This window comes from Canis aureus, chromosome 9, assembly GCF_053574225.1.
Source record: "Canis aureus isolate CA01 chromosome 9, VMU_Caureus_v.1.0, whole genome shotgun sequence".
Taxonomy (NCBI): domain Eukaryota; kingdom Metazoa; phylum Chordata; class Mammalia; order Carnivora; family Canidae; genus Canis; species Canis aureus.
In genome coordinates this window covers 62066473-62079557 of record NC_135619.1, presented here as the reverse complement: position 1 = coordinate 62079557, position 13085 = coordinate 62066473, and the positions used below count along the sequence as shown (strand labels likewise).

Sequence of the window (13085 nt, the reverse complement as noted above, 5' to 3'; positions counted from 1 at the left end):
GCAGAAAGAAATTTCTATTCATTATTACATGGGTAGTTAGGAGGAACCCCCACTTTACATGCATTCTTTGGGGGTCCCTCTGATTCTAGTGTCATGGAGTTGTTCAGGCTTGATTTCTAGTTTTTCTGTACTTTGCCCACTCTGGTACTATTGGTAAAATATTATCATTTGGAGTATCCCATTGGATAGTAATGAAATCTTTGGTTTCCACCTTATTTTTAACTTTGGGATGTTCCTGGATATGGCAGTCATGAATGCACATCTCTTAAGGTTACTGGTTCTTTTAGGATCTCTATGGAGGCCTGGTGAATCTTCGCTGCTTTCTCTGCACCACCAGAGAATATCTAAGACTCTGGGAGGCTTTCCTCTGGGACAGTCATGGGTTCATCTTCTTCAAATAGTTCAATCTCTTACAGAACCATGCTGAAAAATTCCCAGAGATATAACTGAAAAACACCCTCATCATTTGGATTCCCTCTCAACTTACTTGAGGTTTTTAATCTTCCCAAAGATCCCCCCACTTCCTCACCCACCATACACCCACACCATCTTCCAACCACATCCAGTCTAGAACAGGGCTCAAAGAGATGAGGGAACTAGAGACCAGAAAAACCCTTACAACATCTTGAAACTATTATCTTTCCTCAAGACTCTGGCCTCCACCCCCACCGAAAAAAGCTTCTACTTTCCCTTCCTGAACAGTGAGAACCACTGGTTTGCAGCTTTCTCCCTTCTTCACTGGCTGGCTTTGTTTGGGAGATACAATCCGCCCCTTCCTCATGTTACTAACTTATTACTAAACTCATGGTTTCATAATAGTGATGCCTGCATGCATAAAATAAAACAAAGGAGGAGTGCCTGGCTGGCTCAGTCAGTTAAGCGTCTGATTCCAGTTCAAGTCATGATCCCAGGGTCCTAAGATCAAGCCTTGCATTGGGCTCCCTGCTAATGGGAGTCTATTTCTCCCACTCCCCTGCATATAGTGTCTCTGTCTTGCTCACTCACTCTTTCTCATAAATAAATAAATAAATAAATAAATAAATAAATAAATAAATAAAATCTTAAAAAAAATAAAACAAACGCAAAAAAAAGTGATAGATAAATAGGTAATAGCATGAGATATATAATAATTGATAGATACATAGATAAAGATGGATAAATCACAAGATAGATAAATAGGTAAAGATAGATAAATCACCAAGTATTTTAAAGAGTATTATCCCCACTATATAGCTGAAGTACTCAAATATTTAGAATAAGGTCAGAAAAAATTGAAAAACAAATCTAAAGGTCAGGAGGAAAAAGAGGGAGTAATAAAGTAGACAAATAATTGGAGACCAGAGAAATGAGAGGGAAACCAGAAAGCAATGGTGTCCTAGAATACAGGGAATTAAGTATTGGAGAAGAGGGAAATGACAAATACCATTAAATGTTTCAGAAGGTCTAGCTCCCTTGCAGCCTTCCCCTTGCGTAGGAAAGTAAAGTGGGCTAAATGTGTCTGCTTCCTAGAACATCTGGGCTTAGAAGCCGAATTAAGAGGTGATCTTACTATGCCATAGCACTGTGTATGTTCCAAAAAAATCCCAACTAGACCTCAGGAGATATGGTTTTAGTTCAAACTTTTTACACTAACTGTGTGGACTTGGGAAACCCCTTGGTCTATTGGTGCTTCCTTTGTCCAAAGAGAGGATTGGTGTGATGGTTTCTCAATGTTTTGGTTCTGAAAACCTGCAAATCTAAAGTGACACATTTCTCAAGGGCTCCTGGAAGAAAAATGCTGTTGTCGCAGTACCAGATTGTTTGCTCATCCTTTTCTTCTTTATTTCCTAAATTAAGGACACTTCTATTGCTAGTAAAAGCCAAATGACAAAAGTATTTATAGAATGCCAACTATACACTTGGAAGCACACTAGTTGTTTTATAAAGTCGATTCCATTTGTAGGTCTATGAGTCCTGATATTTTTGCACACAGATTTAATTTAAGAGCAAGAAAATTAATTAGAAAACTCATTGTGACCAAGTTCTCATATGTATGCTCAGGCATACATCAGGTCCAAACACAGGAAGGTAGCATTTTCTAACAGTTTCTTGTTTGTATTGTTCCTTTTGGATTTTTTTTTCCTCATCTATCTATCACCATCAATATGATGGTTTGGGTATTTTTTTCTTTAGCCTGTGGGTTTTATATCCAAATAAATTCATTTTGAAAGGAAATCTTCCTTCATGATATTAATATACACCCATCCTACTTTCCATAAGGGCAACAGAGCTGAAACAGGTGAAATACACATATTAACATACAAAATATGCTAGAAATATTATCAAAGTATAGTAATGTAATTAAACTCCAGCTAGATTCTACTCACCTGCCCTCTTTTCATTTGCAAAAGGGTTGAGTGCTGAGCTTAGTTTTAAGGAGAATCCTGGTAAGCCAGTTTAGAGGCAATCCCTCTGACCTTGGTAGCCAGTCAAGCTTCTCTTTCCCCACATCAACTGAGTTCCTCTTAATGATTTTCTACTCTTTCCTTTCACCCTGCCATTAGCTACAAATCCCCAGCTGTCTCAGCTATATTCCAATGTGAGTTCAATCTTTTTCCCCTATTGCAATAATCTTGAATAAAATTGTTCTTGCTTGTTTTTTTTTTTTTAAAGGTAAGTGTTGGAGAAGTGTTTTAGAATAGCACCAGCTGAGATTTTCTTCCTAATGTAGTGGAAAGGATTACAAAAGGTAAAATACACTATGTTGCATGTTACCTGACGCCTTGTTCACAGACCACTGAGTACCACCTGTTCTAACAGTGGGACATATCCGACCCGTGTTGGGCTGTTTATGCACCACCCCCTGTCTACTCCTGTGGTGGTGAATTCCCAGCCCCTCCTGACTTGTCTTCAGAGGCTACCAATGGCAGAAACCTTGTCTGAGGCTGAAGGCTGAACTAGCTGGACCTGCAGTAGCTGTGCTTTCCTAGTGCCTGCCACGAGGGAGTGGGTCATACTGTTAGGAACTCTGAGAGTTAACACCCATTGGGAAGACTTTGAACATTGAGAGGTAGCTGCCAAGAAAGGGGGAGGAGGAAGGAAGGAAGAAAGGGAGAGAGAGGAAGAGAAGAAGAAAAGAAGAAGAAGAAGAAGAAGAAGAAGAAGAAGAAGAAGAAGAAGAAGAAGAAGAAGAAGAAGAAGAAGAAAGGAGGAGGAGAAAGAGGAAGGAAGGAAGGAAGGAAGGAAGGAAGGAAGGAAGGAAGGAAGGGAGGGAGGGAGGGAGGGAGGGAGGGAGGAAGGAAGGAAGGAAGGAAGGAAGGAAGGAAGGAAGGAAGGAAGGAAGGAAAGTCACCAGATATATAGAGGAAGTTCTGAGGCACCTCTCTGGAGTCATCTTACAGAACCAAATAACCAGTCATAGTTGTTTTCTATTGGAAGGCTGGGGCCACTTTGATAAGGGGCCACCTGTACTTGCTTTTCCTCTTTCCTGATCTCATCTTACTCTCCTTTCTCCCCACTCTGGCTGTCTTGGGTTTGCATCTCTCAATAAAGGGTTTACCCATTGATCTTTATCTCAGCATTATTTTTCTGGATTATTTCCCATTCTTAGGGGCCCAAAGAGCCATCACATGGTTATGGGAAAATTAATGTACAATTGGTGTTACCAGGATTTCACAAGTCAGTATCACTTGGTCAATACAGTGAAGAGGAAAGTAGTGCAATTTCCACTGCAGGTCATTTATGATCATTACATGCTCCTGCTTCTCTATGTTCCACAGTGAGTTCTATAAGAGAAAAGGATCTCTTTGTCTTCACATCCATATGACCAAAGGTTGGCACAGCACCTGGTACACAGAAATATTTGTTGCATGAATGAACCGTCAGAGTTGTCTACCTGCAGGGGTAGATCACTCCATTCTACTCATACTACCTGTTGATGGGTTCTCTTTACCATGGTGTTGTTTGTCTCTAGGAGGTGATTCCTAGACCACCAGGACGGCTCATCCACACTTCCCCAGCAGGGCTTTGACTCACTCTCCTCTGTTTTCAACTGGGTTGTTTTTGGAGCTGAAGGATGAGGTTGGAAAGATCTACCCATTTGTGTTTCTCTCTAAGAGACATTGATCTTTTCCTTTTAATCTGAGTCCTGCCCAACTACATCCCTTTAAATTTCTACAAGCAGACTTGGTTCAAGAATCACGTTTGCCTTCCCTACACTTCAAATTTCAGTGTTGAACTTGTTGTAGGACACCAGCCTTACACAACATTTTTACGATATTTCAAATGCAAACCCAAGTTTTCAGATGATTTATAATGCTATTTGTTTGTCAAGGTAATAGAATTCCAAATGCTTAGATAATTTTAACGTTTTAGCAATTTACAGGAACTGTGGCCAGAATTTATATCTTTGTATAGAAATAAAAATTGCAGGCATTATAAACCATTATGAAGCTCTGCCAGATTACTTTTTTCTAAAAATATTGTTTGTCCAATGCATAGTCCCAAATGATTTTCCTCCTTGTAAAAGGTAACATTCATTCCAAGATATAAACATGGAGACCTTTTAACATGCCAGGCATTTTGCTAGAAGCTAGGAATACAAAGGTAGACGAAACAGTCCTTGCCTCCATCTAGCTTTTATTCTAGTAAGGGAAGTAGACTTGAAAGAATACGTTTGATATAATGAAAGCAAGCTTTCTGTCATCAGTTGGGCCTGGGTGTTGTGGGAGTGCATGAATTAAAAAGTTAAATGGTAGAGGAAGATAGAAGTTCCTGGAGGATGACAAGATTATGAGGTAGCCAGGTGGAAGACAGGATAGGTTGAACATACACAGGGAGAACATGAACAAAGGCCCAGAGGAATGAAATAGCATGATGATGGAAAAACAGCTATTATTTGCTATGGCTAAAGTGTAAAGACCAAAGAATGGAGAGGTATAAGAAATGCGGAAGTTTGTTTACCATGGAAGAACTTGCATTTGAGGATAAGCAGTGTAGGTATTATCTTGAAAGATATGGCTGAAATTGTCTAAGTGTAGGTTATGGTAAAAGATAAAGTAGAACGGTGAGCAGAGACTATACCATGGGCCTCTTTTTTGTGCCCTAAATATTGGACTTAGTCCTCTCAGAAGTAGTCATCCATTGAAAGTTTTGAAGTACACAAACATGGCAGATGTTTATGTTTTTAGACAGATGACTCTGGCCACCCAAAAGAGGATTGGTTGGAGGAAAAAAAGAGCCAAAACATAATACCAGTTAGAAGGCTATTTTTAAAAGTCATGTGAAATAATTTGATTATGGTAAGGATTTTAAAAATAAAACATTGTTACATGAAAATCTTCACATGTGTTCTTTATTTGGGAGGTAAAAAGTGTACTTGTACATAATTCACATTATTAAGTCTTCTGCTTATAAAATAGATCATCGTTCCTCATTCCTCTGTTCCAATATGCCTCATCCCTGATTGTTCCGAAAAATTCTGCAATAAACTATTCGTTTTTTATTAAATAAAATTTAAGATTAGGGTTCTTTTGCATGAGATTAAATTTATATGTATTTGGGGGATATTTTTGGAGAGAACATTATTTACAGTGTCACAGTTTATACTGATTGTTTTAAACCATACCTCCAATCTGTGATTTCTCAGAGTATTTTGGAACCCAACCAGTTTTCTGGTATTATAGAATTTGCAGTGTAATCTATTTTCCAAATATTAAAATTCTCTCTCTTGTTTTGTAATTAAGAACATTTCAGATAGTGTCAAAAATTAACAATGCCTTTTCATAGAATTCAACAAAACATTTCAAATTTTAAATTGCTAAATTTATTTCAGTTTCTATGACTTCTGCCATTTAGAAACAGATACAAGGAAAAGAAAAGTGTTTGTCATTTGAGTTTTGTCCTTGAGATGATTACTTCAATTCCTCATAGTGCTTGCAAGACAAAATCTAACATTCCTGAAATAGCATTGTTTTCAAGTATTACCTTGCCTTCCTGTATAGTTTATGACATCAGTATTTGGGGATTGTGTGGCCTCCTTGCAGAGACTAACTTACTGCCCAGCTCAAAACTGTGTATAGCAATAGAGTGCCAGGCTTGCCAATACTAATACTTAGGCATCGATGAAATTTGGTAAGAAAAGAAAAATCATCTTCGGTGCCTGTTATTGCATTTTCTGGAAAGATCTCTTGCAATTTATATTAAGTCAGAAGTAAAGGTTTCTGAAAATATCCTATTGACCTACTTTGAGTAAAGGGATCTAAAAATATGACAAAATCTTTGTCAGCCAGATGTATGTTCACTGTTGAAATCATGGAGCTTTTGTAAACAATCTAAATTGCTGAAGAATAGATTTTCTCAAGATTTTCCAAGGCATATCATTGCAATTATAACCAGGAAAAAATTGTAAAACTTCTGTATTTAGAAGTTGGCTTTCGGGATCCCTGGGTGGTGCAGCGGTTTAGCGCCTGCCTTTGGCCCAGGGCGCGATCCTGGAGACCCGGGATCGAATCCCACGTCAGGCTCCCGGTGCATGGAGCCTGCTTCTCCCTCTGCCTGTGTCTCTGCCTCTCTCTCTCTCTCTGTGACTATCATAAATAAATAAAAATTAAAAAAAAAAACTTAACATAAAAAAAAAGAAGTTGGCTTTCATTTTTAATTGTTGTAATAGCCAAAATTCTTTTTAAGATAAGGGGCAGTAATTATTGTTTACTTCTTATAGGAATGTCCCAACTCTTTCAAAAGATGGCACATATTTTTATCATGGTGGAGAAACCAGGAACCAAACATGGCAAGTGAAAGGAAATATACTAAAGGAACAGCTCCCCAAATTTTACGTTATGGGAAGGAAAATGAATTTTGTTGTTTACATTTTCCTTGTTCATAATGAGAATTCCTATGTCAAAAGGAATTGCTAACCACAAACAAACAAAACAAAACAAAACATAACCTTTCCAAGGGAAATTTTTGCATTAAGTCACAAATCAATGTCTATGATGTTTAATTTGGAATGTTTGCTTTGTTCAGCCAGTATGGCTGATCACTGAAGCATGAGCATAAGATTGATGCCTCATTCGACTTGTGATTCCCATTGCATCCTAGGAGATACTGGTTATGCTATTCTAATTCTGATGAGAGAGCAGATGCTATGTCATGGATATTTCTACAAGTCTGCATAGCTTTATTCTAAATTTGGGAAAAACCATTCCAAGTCATAGATAACAAGTATAATGAAATGAATACAAAAAATAATAAATGGGCATTTATTATATTTACAAGTCCAGAAACCATTGTTTCAACATTTTCCTCCACCATGGCACATGTTAAAATTATTTCATGTGACATATTCCTAAGTTTTCATAATTATAAATCTAATTCATAAACTATAAGAGTTCTAGAACATTTCTGACAGTTACCCATGTTCAACCCACTACTATGAAAGCCAGTATTTCCTGACTCATACGAAAACTGTTTATGCATAAAGCATAGAAAAACAAGACCATCAAAACAGATGCTGAGTCCCTGCTGAGATTCTCCATGGTTGGGCAGTGAGTAGGAAAAATGCAAGGTTTATTATTAGTAATTTGTCACTGAGAATGGTTGCAACAACAACTCACATAATTAGTACATAATTTACCTCAAATGTAACTCTCTTGCTTTTCCATAATGGAGAGAGAGGGAATTGCATACTACCAGGGAAAGGTCAGGGGCAGTTGGGGAACAATTATGAAACAGAAGTCATGAATTTACCTTTATGTAGTGATACCAGAACCCAGACCTTTTCAAGAGAGAAAATAGGGGCATCATGGTGGCACAGTTGGTTAAGCATCCAACTCTTGGTTTCAGGTCAAGTCGGGATTTTAGGGTCATGGGGTCATGCCCCACATCAAGTCCTTATTGGGATTCATGCTCAGTCTGGATTCTACTGTGTATTTTCTCTCCCCCTCTCTCTGCCCCTCCTATTCAGGCTCTCTCTCTCTCTCTCTCTCTCTCTCTATCTCTATCTATCTCTATCTCTATGTTTATCTCTATCTCTATCTCTATATCTCTCTCTCTTTTAAATAAGTAAATTAAATAAATAAATAAATAGATTTTTTTTTTTTTTTAAGAGAGAGAGAGAGCAAATAAAGCCCTACCATTCATTACCCTGTGCAGGTCATTGATGAGCCACGTCACCCACAATCATGTGGATATAACTTGAGAATACATTAGATTAAGGTTTTCTTTTCAATCTGCTCATAGCTGAACACCTCATATGAGACTAGGCCCTGTGTGAGCTGAATAGCACCTTGAAAAGCTATTCTGTTACAGCTTTTAAGAAGAGACTAACAAATACAGTAAAATTAAGAGAAAGTATAGTGTGCTTAAAGTATCAAGTGCATCGTCCTGCCAGTAGCAAAAGGCCATCAGAAGTGTGGAAGGATAAATGCAGGTCCAAAGAATTGTAGGAACTGGAATTGTAGCTTTCCTTATTAAGATTTAGAAGGAGGAGTAGGATTTGGTGGATTGAGAGGTTATGATGGAGAACATCACAAGAAAATCTAGAAGTAGTTTTTATAAAAGCAGAAAGGTTGGAATGACACAGAATTTGGGGAATAGTGAGGCACCTGATTACCTGAAGCAATGGCTTTGGGTGGAAGATGGGCCTCCAAACCGGTGCAGCAGATTTCAAAAAATAGTCTTATTTTGGAAAAAGTATCTTAGAAGCATTCTATCTCTGTATCTCTGTCTTGCTGTCTTCTATCATCTATCTATCTATCCATCTATCATCTACCTATCATCACCCCATCTATCATCTATCTTCTATTTATCATCTATCTGTATTACCTGTCTTCTATCCGTCTATTCCTCTACCTATCATATAACTGACTTTATTAATATTTTAAGTTTAATCACAGAAAGAAAAAATTCAAGATATAAATAAGATAAAAAGGCAACAACCTATGAAGTGTCCCCAAGAACAAACATTTGTAATTTTTTCACTTACAAATGCAGAGTCACTCACTTCTGAGATTATGCAGTTAGCCATTCCCAGCCACAGATGTAAAAGCCCAGGAGGAAGTTGGGTGAAAATAAAAGCCCCAATGACATACATGAGTTCCAGTGAGAACCACAGGGTAAAAGCCTGCAGAAAAGAAGCCCAAATACAAATCCCATGAGGTTGAAAGGCTTGCAGTCTAAGTTGTGTTCTAAGAAACATCCCAGGAGGGCATACCATGTGAAAACCAATCCCAGGAAATAATCACCAGACATGGAAATTCCTGCAGATTAATTGGGCAAATTCATGCCAATGAGTGAAGTTATTGCCTTTGCCAACTTTGAAGCAAATGATTAATGAGGAGTTTCATGTATATTCTTTAAAGGTTCCCATTCTATCATTAACAAGGAAAGAGAAACGGATTGAAGAGCTTTTAACTACCAGCCCAGTGAGAAGAATTCCAGGTGTTAATATGATGTAGAATCTTAACATTGCTTAATTCAGTCCACCAAATCAAAGCCAGAAATAAAGTCCCAAAGAAATATTGACTATGAAGCCTTCATGAGTAAAAGGTGGCATTTCAGAGAGGTTGGGTTTTCAAATGGTGCTCTCTGGCAGATCTGTTGGCACACCAAAATGGTAATGTGAGGGTCCATGGGAGTAGGGGCTAAAACTCTCCCTTAGTGAATCAGAGAAATAAGCTCTCTGACTCAGACATCAGGAGGAAAACATTTACCTGCAATATTTTCCTTCTCAAGGAGTTCCAACTCGTCAGCAACTCTGAATCAGAACTGGGAGGGGAGGGAACCCCACTCTGTGGTCAAATGGAGCCATGGGGTAATTTCAGTTCATCCTGAGGTTGGTATTGACTAGAGAGTTAGGTCACCCCTCTCTGTTTATGTTTCCTTTTTTCACCATCCTTTTTTGGTTTAGACAAAAAAAGATTTCAAACCTTGAATATAATGGCTTGATAAATGAAACATCCTAATCTGTGTGCATGCATGTGTGTGTGTGTGTGTGTGTGTAATATTAAAAATCATCGTGAAAGTCACCATTGGATTTTTTTTCTTTAGTTTCATCTGGTCGTTTTCTGCTGGAGATAAGTGAAGCTATAGAAAGCCTCGTGCTTGAAAGATCACTATCAAGCTGTGAGTCTGGGAGCTCTCTGTCCAGAATCATTTATTCTCTGTAGGCCTTAATGACAAACACAGTCCCCTGAGCATTCTCTGAAGCTACTGCTGTGCATGATGGTTAATTTTATGTGTCAGCTTGACAACACCACAGTGCCTAGATTTTTGCTCACAATATAATTTTTGGTCCCTGTGAAGATATTTTTTGGATGAGATTACTGTTTTTATCAGTAGACTTTGAGTAAAGCAGGTTTTCTTCCATGACATAGGTGGACCTCATCTAATCAGTTGAAGGCTCCAAGATAAAGATTGACTGTCCCTGAGAACAAGGGAATTCTGTCTACAGATGGCCTCTGGATTCAAGCTACAATGTCAATTCTTTCCTGGCTCTCTAGGCTGCTGGCCTGCCCTGCAGATTTCACACTTGCCAGACTCCACAACTGCATGAACCAATTTCTTAAAATAAATCTGTTTCTGTCTTTCTCTTTCTTTCTATTTACACACATCCTATTGGTTCCATTTCTCTGGAGAAGCTTGACTTGTGCACTGAGGAAGAACAAACAATAGTATATGCTTGCGGTTGGGGGAGGGAGGGCTAGAGGCGGGGTCAGGTTTTGTTCTTGTCTCTCAATAGTCCAAGTACACCAATTTTCAAACTGTAGTGGGATAATTTCAAACACATAGAAGCAGGGTAAAAAGTGATTTCCTGGGCCCTACAACCGAAGGTTCTGCTAAATACGTCTGACATGGGGCCTTGGGAAAACTGTCTTCTGTACCAAACACACTGAAGTGTTTCCAATGCTCTTGTTTCATACAATTTAGTTAGAAACAGTGGCCATGGGAGTCTCACTTAAGAGTGGTGTTATAGTTGGAATGTTTGCATCCTCCCCAGATTCATATATTAAAATCTTAATCCCCAAGATGATGCATTAGGAGATGGGGAGTTTTGGAGGCCATTTGGTTGTGAGGATGGGGCCTTCACGAATGGAATGGGATTAGTGTCTTGTAAAAGAGGCCCTGCCATGGTCCCTATTACCGTCCACTACATGTGAACACAGTGAGAAGTGGGTAATCTGTAATTCAGAACCTGACCCCTCCTGCATTTGGACTTCTAGTGTCTGGAACTGTAAGAAATAAATTTCTGATGTTATAAGCCACCTAGTGTGCCCATGGTATTATGTTATAGCAGCTCAAATGGACTGAGATGATAGTGTAAGAAATTATATATTATTGGAGAAAGGCTTTTGGAACAATAAAGGATTTTTCTGAAGTTTGAGGGTAGTGATGGGACAATAGCATGGATCTTTTTTTTCTCTCCTAGATTCTAATTCATACATTTTTAAGGCAAGAAAAAATTTACTGAAGGATACATAAATAAGATTGTGAACTCCTTCGCATTTGTAGAAACAAGTTGCACATTTAATTTGCATGGATTATTTACATCATCATCCAGGACAATTTCTCCCACAATTTAGAAATGCTTTCTAAATCATCCATGGAAGGTGAACCACACAGCTTCAGCCTGAGCACTTCTAATAGGAAAATACTGATCACCCCACAAGCAGAGTTCATGTTATATATTTTCTCTGGAATTATCACTCACTAACTTGACAAATATCTATCAGGCATGGAATATATATATATGTATATATATATATATATATATATATATATTTGAAATATATATATGTATTTGAAATATATATGTATTTGAAATATATATATATATGTATATTTGAAATCTCAGGCATTGTGGAAGACATGAGGAAATAAGAATAAAACAGTTCTCATTCTTATGGAGTTCATCACTAATTAAAAATATAAAGCACTTTACACAAACACGTATGAATCACAATAGAATTCTTAAAAGTAAGGCTTTAAATGTGCCAATTCTTTTGAAGTGGCAAACATACTTAATTAAGGGGTAAGATATCTACTAGCATACATTTTGAGATAAGACAGGTCAGGATTATTTGTTGTGGTTGACTTGGTTGAGTGACTTACTTCTTTAACCTTGGAAAATGGGGATAATCATAGTCTCTTCCTCACAGAGAGATTAAGGGTTAATCAAGGTAATAATGTCTGAAAAGCACTCATGCAATGTCTAAAATATATTGAATGCTTCATAAATAACTACCAAAAATTCATGAACACATTGTAATTTCCAAGTGTTATGGAAAGAAAAGAAAATAACATTTATTGAGAGTTTACTATATTCCATGCACCATATACAAGGCATTTCACATACATTCTATAATCAAAATAGAGGTTCAATTTATACTGCCCTTTAAAACTTTTGAAATAGTTGCCCTTTTTTTCTAGATTGAGAAGGAAGTCAAACACAATAGGTTTGCTAACAGATTTTCACAAATACACTGAAACATACTGAAGGGTTTTTAACCTACCACAATTATTTTATCATACAGAATAAAATGGTGATGCCCTTAAATCCATTCTTAAAGCCTTGATTTCCTGAGTGTCAGTATAGCAAGAAATAGTGAACTACCCCCAGGCTGTTATGAAGCATTGTGAGTTGTCTTTCCCAGAAACAGGCTAACTTTGCCCTGGACCATCTGCCCCTCCAAGTACTACTAGTAGCCAAAATATCACAAATCTGTGTGCACAATGCAAGTAAAGTACAGAGCCATGGAACTGAGTAATGTGATGCTAACCGAGCTAAAAAATTCCAACCTACACTTGCTACATTAGAGAAACCATCTGTTTGTTAATTTAAATTCCCAGCCAGAGACACGATTCCTTACCTAATAAATATTAATTGGAGCCTGCCAGATTCAAAGCAAGAGTTGTCCCTGTGTTTGCATTTTGGTTATTTGATTCATAGCCCAAAGAAAATCTCTTGATTCTGTGCATTATTATATCACTCTAATTCTACATTCATTCATGTAATCATCTAATCATTTAAATATCTATGCAATAAATAATACCAATCACTCACTCTGTCTAAAGCAGAGTGTGGTGTAATAGTGAAAAATGGTGCT

General features: G+C 37.7%; 1 long non-coding RNA gene across 1 annotated transcript in view; it reads right to left on the bottom strand.

Moving 5' to 3' along the window:
• The window catches only part of LOC144320181 (uncharacterized), a 59637-nt gene extending 50481 nt beyond the window's left edge, over positions 1-9156 (bottom strand). The window contains exon 1 of the long non-coding RNA XR_013385744.1: positions 8966-9156. This is a non-coding gene — a long non-coding RNA (uncharacterized LOC144320181). The remainder of the gene's footprint in view (positions 1-8965) is intronic.
• Positions 9157-13085: the final 3929 nt, after the last annotated feature.